This window comes from Leuciscus leuciscus (genome assembly GCF_965113295.1).
Source record: "Leuciscus leuciscus genome assembly, chromosome: 16".
Classification (NCBI taxonomy): domain Eukaryota; kingdom Metazoa; phylum Chordata; class Actinopteri; order Cypriniformes; family Leuciscidae; genus Leuciscus; species Leuciscus leuciscus.
Genome location: NC_138740.1, coordinates 40349100 through 40355614, shown reverse-complemented (window position 1 = coordinate 40355614; position 6515 = coordinate 40349100). Strand labels below are relative to the sequence as shown.

The 6515-nt window shown below is 42.3% G+C and overlaps 1 long non-coding RNA gene across 1 annotated transcript in view; it reads left to right on the top strand.

The window, feature by feature from the left end:
* LOC309477040 overlaps positions 1-6515 on the top strand; it is a 271762-nt gene that overhangs the window by 180007 nt on the left and 85240 nt on the right. The gene's annotated exons all lie outside the window — the stretch shown is intronic.

Below are 6515 nucleotides of genomic sequence, written 5' to 3'. Positions count from 1 at the left end.
ACAAAGATTTTACAACACACACACACACACACACACACACACACACACACACACACACACACACACACACACACACACACACACACACACACACACACACACACACACACACACACACACACACACACACACCTTCTTCTAATATGGGATTGTATTGGACTGGTAAAGAGTGTTGGCCGGAGAGCCTCCACTGAAGGAGACAATACTTGCCTCTGTCTGCTAATTAACTGTACCATATAAAGATGATTACATATGATATATTGTTCACAGTAATTATTTGAATGGAAGAAGTCAGATGTTGTAACTGAGTCTGACCCAGGGACGGCTGCAACATGTTAAAAAATACCTTAAATTTCACTAATTAACTTGAGCTTTTTGTCTCAATGAGCATAGAATTCTGAAAATATTAACTGTTATAGGCCTACTATAATATTATTGTATTATTTATTTATGCAATAATATTATTGTAGCATATTATTTACTTATTTAGTGATATTTATCCAATAACAGTTATAGAGTGTTGTTAGTGTATGTGTAGAACATAGGCCTACACAGATTCAGTAATCAGGCGTTACAGATGCTATTCAATCTCTGCATATTTCAGTGTCAGACAGGAAGAACTGAACAATTTGCAATGCAACAAACTTTTATTAAACATGCAATTCATAACTTGTTGCAACCGTCCCCAAACCTATCAGCCATGAGTCATGACAGAACATCATACTCCTGCTAGACACACAGACTCTGACACATGCTAACCATGGCACTTAGGCCCCGTCCACACTACTGCGTTTTCGTTTAGAAACGGAGACCTTTTGCTACGTTTGCACCTCCCGTCCACACTAAAACGGCAAAAATGGAGACCCAAAACGGAGAAGTTTAGAAACGCAGCTGACCCGTTTTTCGTTTTGAATCTCCGGAGGGCGTTTTAGTCTGGACGGGTCAAAACGGAGGACTTTAGAAACGATGACATAGTAGAGGCTCACGCTCGGCTCTATGATTGGGTGTCATCAGTCATGGCGTATATTTTTGCTAGCAGCTGTTGTGCAAGTAAATTCTGCATTTGACACTGCTATAACTGCCTACATGTGCCGGAGGAAAGCTATTATTCGAGCGATCTGTGACAATTCCCGTGTGCAGCGGCGGTACCGACCGTACATGGAGCGTCGGTTCTGGGTTAACCCGGGAAGAACCAGCGCATGGTGGGATAATTTTATCAATGAAGTTGTGTTTACACCGGCACGCGCATGCCCAGTGTTGGTGAATGGTCACGTGATCCGCGTTTTCAGTCGTTTTAATGTGGACGGAGATCAATTCTATACACAGCTAAAACGCTGGTGTGGACGGAGATCGTTTTAATTCTCCGTTTCTAAACGAAAATGCAGTAGTGTGGACGGGGCCTAGAAGTCAACACAACAATAATTCAAACCAAGTAAGTTTTGATTAATTCATACAAAATGTCAGGACAGTGTGACAAAAAATATATCTCATGAAAAACATATACATTGTGGATAACAGACCAGCCGTCCTGATTGCTGCTGATTTTGCATGTCCTGTCTGAGCTCAATGTGATCAACCCAGATGAAGAAACAATGTAAATGTGGACTTCCTTCTTCTCTATTATAATTATGACATTTCGGGGATGAACTCATTCTAATATATACTTTGGAGTTGAATCTGGATCGAGGCAGACTATAATTTCTTTTAAAACTGTTGAAATAATTGAAAAACTTTTGTCCAGCAATTAGTGGCAGAGCTGCAAATATGGCTCTTTTATTAATAAGATAATTACAGTGCAGATGATAATGCATCATCCAGAGGAGCTCAACTGATGACAGATTTGTAGATCTCTATCACACACTGGTATAAACTGATCATATAAAGTATGGGTTGGTTGGTAAAGTTTCCGTGTCAGGTGAATGTAAACTCTTTGAAATGTTAACAACTGAAACTTGTTTAAATGCATTGTTCATGACTCAAAAATATGCATTACATCAGTTTTTAAAAGAATCTTTAAACAACACCTTTGAAGCTTTATTTGCTTTCTATATTCCTATAGAGTTTTGCACTGATTCAGCACAATATAAATGTGTAATAAACTGCAGGTTGTCATATACTGCTGTGTATCTGCACTTTTTCACAAAGACCAACACAGGGAAGTTTAATGATTATAAAAGGTTTATTAAAAATAAGGAGCAAGGAAAGGCTTGAAAATCCAAGGATCAGAAACTGAAGGAGAAGGTGTCCGTCTCCAGGATCCACTGAATCCCCTTTGAGCTTCTGTGTTGAAAGAGAGATAAAGGAGACAAAACAGGAGAAATTATTATAGTATAGTATAGGCTATATAATATGGTATTTAGTATGATTCTCCATTTAGCCAGTATGATTTCTTTCATAAAACGGCTTGCTGCTTTTACACTGTTTTTTTTTAATAATCTCACTTATAAACTTCCATATCCCTTTACCATCAATCCAAAAACCAGCTGAGCTGAAACATAATATAGACAAGTAATAGTCAACAGAATCACAAGCCTAAAATACTCCACCCATACGACTTTGCTGACTCTAATACGCATTCTATAATAAAGATTTTAAAGTTATTTCGGAATGTAAAAACACCATGTATCCGACATCTTTACACACTTCTCCTTTCTCAGCAGTTCACATGTCTTCATAACAGCATCTCTGATTCATTTCACTTCATCATTAATCATTAATCATTGTCAAATCATTTTCAGTTTGCCAGACCATGCTAACAATCCAACATTCAGAGTCCAGTAACTGAAATAGACGATCACTGCACTGCTGTATATCCACTGCTACTGGAGTGTGAAGCTCTAACCTGTGAACATGTTTTGCGTTTAAACTAAAGACGTCTAGACTAAAACTAGGCTGAATTTGGGCTGTCAGTGAAAATCTAATAGTCGTCTAACCATAGCAAGAATAGACGAGTGAAATCACTTTGAAATAGTAGCCTATCACGCAATGCTGAATTTAATGAACATTTTTGATTAAGGCAACGTATGTTACATAATACAGATATATAGGCTATATTACTACAGTGATATTTAACCCATCCGTTATTTCTGTGGAAAGAATAGCGCTTTTGGAGTTCATATTCTGTTGAAAGAACCTTGTTGATGCTTTTACACTTTTAAATGTCCTTGTAATGTTCGATGGATAAAGAGTGAGTAGAATAATGTCATCTCACTGTGACACTTCTTTAAAAGGTATTATTGCGTTCATAAAACAAGCCTTTCACTGATTGTTTACATCTTAACTGAAGTTACTCCAATAACTACCAAATCCCAAGGTTGCCAGATTGTCATTGTTATTATAATATATTGTTATTAATATTTTCTCTATGTATGTAGTGTTGATATGGCAGCTGAATACACTGAGTTCTCTTACGAGAGGTCTCTCGTACTTGCGTAAGATATTTTACGCTAGGGAAAAACTCTTTTCCTCGAGATATTGAAGCCAAAAATTATCCTTAATTTTGCAATAATGTAAAACGCATTGCAGCAGCATGCAGACATGGGCGAGACAGCTTGCGCTCCCATTGGCTGCTCTGCGGCAACTGCACCAGCCTATCGATAGAGGCTCCTCATGACGTCAGAACCAATGAGGGCGCTTCGCGCCCATTACGTCATGTCCCGCCGAAATCGGGTGGGGCTAGGGCTATAAATACGGCCCAGAGAGGCTGGTTTGGTCAGTTTTTCATCTCTTCAGCGGGCCTTCGCATCGCTGGATCCTGAGAGGAAGCCGCGCCGTCTGAGTCAAGCACCCAGCGGGATTAGTGCATCTGAAGCTGCTGGTCGACATCTCGCCGCCTTCAGTCGCCGTTTCTGCTGACGCTTTCCGGCGTACGTATCCTTTTCTCTGCTACTGTGTTTTGTGTATGTGTGTGTGTTCGCCGCCGCGACACACACTCTCATTGCACTAAAAGAGCCGGGCGTCTTTTTCAAGACGCCCCTTTCCCCCCCAACCCGCAAAGCTCGCCGGTGCGGCCGCTTGCCTTGCCTGCTTGGAGGATGATACCTGCTCTCCCTCTGTTCGAGCCGTGCAAACCGCGCCGTTCACAGGGGATGTCAGGAGCGGACGGTCACGGGGCTAGCTTTCTCTCTCCCTCTGTTCGAGCCGCGCAAAATGCGCCGTTCACAGGGGAGGCTGGAAGCGGACGGTCGGGGTTAGTTTTTCTTTATGTACAAGAAAGCTACCCCGCCCCTGCGCCCCATTCACGCGTCACTCACCGGCGAAAGGAGAAAATAGTGTTTAGTCCCGCCGGACTGACCTGAATTTTCTCACACATTTCTCAGTTCCAGGGGCGTAGCCACGGGTGTGCCAGCGTGTGCCGGTGCCACCCACAGTGGCAGCTGGCACACCTAAAAATGGATGCAGAATTATTTTTTATAGTCTCAATAATTTTTTTTTTTTACTAAACTTGGGCTATTGTTGTTTATTTAGAATATATATATTTAAATCAACCCTTTCACGCGCAAGTTAAAAATATTTTTAACTGACCCCTTGTTTCCATGGCGAAGCGTCATGATTGTCACGTGACACACCGCAGCCACAATAACTAACAGACGTATCGCTATTCGTTTTTCCTTTTTTATTAAAAATATTCACAAACTTGCTTACCATGTCAACTATCTGATATTCCGATTCTTCGTTTAAAAACCTTTATAAATGATCTTGATCTATAACGAGATGAGCGCTGCAGTTCAGAGAGTCCTGTCAGCCGGATTTACAGCACCTGAACTCCACAGTTTCTCCCGAAATACATGAAAGTAAGTGACTGTTGAACTGGGAGAAGAATAGAGTAAACTTTATAGATCCGCTATGTGTGTCTGACATATGAATAAAACATGTCGGCAAATTACATTTGAATAGATTGTTTCAGCTGCTTCCATAGACATCACGGTGTATTTTACAAACTACAAATGTATTGTTTTACTAGTACTTATGTGTATTTAAATGTCTGAAACATAAAATAAACATTATGTGGTTGAAAACACTGCATATTAGCTGTGATATGACAAGCGCTGAGGGCGTCCGTCTCTGGCTCAGCGCCAGCCAACACGCGAAAGCAGTTTGAATCTGGCAGTTCTGTGACGTCACTGAACATTCTAACTCATACTCTCAGGGGCACAGAAATAAGAATCCAATATATGGTGCCATAACGCTCAAAATGTTAAAATGTCATTTACAGTTAAAATTATTTTCGTTAAAAAAATATCTGCCGACATTCGGACTGCCAACCAATCAGCAAACAGCAGCTGACTGTGACCCCAGCAGCTCCCCAGAGATGTTTGCCGCGCATATAAACAGAATTTTTTTCAGGCACTATGTTATGACTAAATTATTGCCAATCCTGAGTGTAATGTATAGTTATATTTGATATAGTTTTATGGTTATGTGGGGCATGGTTATATGGTTATGGTTAATAATTTTGCACAGTAATCTGACAACGTGGCACACCCAGATTTTCAGATGCACACCCAGAGTCTCTTTTCTGGCTACGCTACTGCTCAGTTCCCTGATCAGGCGACTGGAAATATAAATATTGCAGCGCCTGCAAGCAAACGCCGAAGAAAACATGCTGACACTCTTATATGCTCGTGCATCTGAAAGCCTTTGTGTTCCCCCCTGTGGCTCAGTGGCGGAATTTTTGGTTTTTCACACGAGAGATCCCGGTCTAACGGCAGATCAATTATGCCTCCAATGCTTCGCTCTGTCAGTTCCCTGAAGGGCGACTGCAGACGTGCATTTTGCAGCCAACGAGCGCGTTGTACAACCCGCTCGCCTGCACCCAAACACCATTTCTATGGTTCCCGTGCGTCACTGGCGAAAGGAGAAAAGAGCGTTAATGTCCCGCTGCGGCCGGGCCGAATTCTATTTCTCACACATTTCTCATTCCCCTCTGAAGTTCAGGCGACTGGAAATGTCATACTGCAGTGAGCGAGCCTGTTGTAATGCACGCACGCCTGCAAACAAACGCCAGCATGTTGACGCTCTCTGATAATACTCGCGCTATCTAAATACCTATGTGTCTTCCCCTGTGGTCCAGTGGCAGATTCTCAGGTTTTCACGCGAGAGACCCGTGTTCGATCCCGGGTCTACCGGCAAAAAAAAAAATGTTATGCCGTCAATGCTCGCTCTGTCAGTTCCCTGAAAAGGCGACTGCAGATGTGTATTTTTACAGCCAACGAGCGCGTTGTACAACCCGCTCGCCTGCACCCAAGCACCGTTTCTATGGTTCCCGTGCGTCACTACCTCCAGCATGTTGACGCTCTCTGTTTCTATGGCAGCTTCTCGCTCGTTCAGTTCCAGTAAATGCGACTGTTCCAGTGTATTCTGCAGTAAGCAAGTCGGCGACACAGCCCGCTTGCCTGCACACAAACGCGGCTTTTACGGCTACCCAGATAAATCCCATAAGAGTGTATTTTCTGGTGTTCCGGACATGGCCGATGGTGTTATGAGTGTGGACAAAATGCCCACTGCCCAGTGCT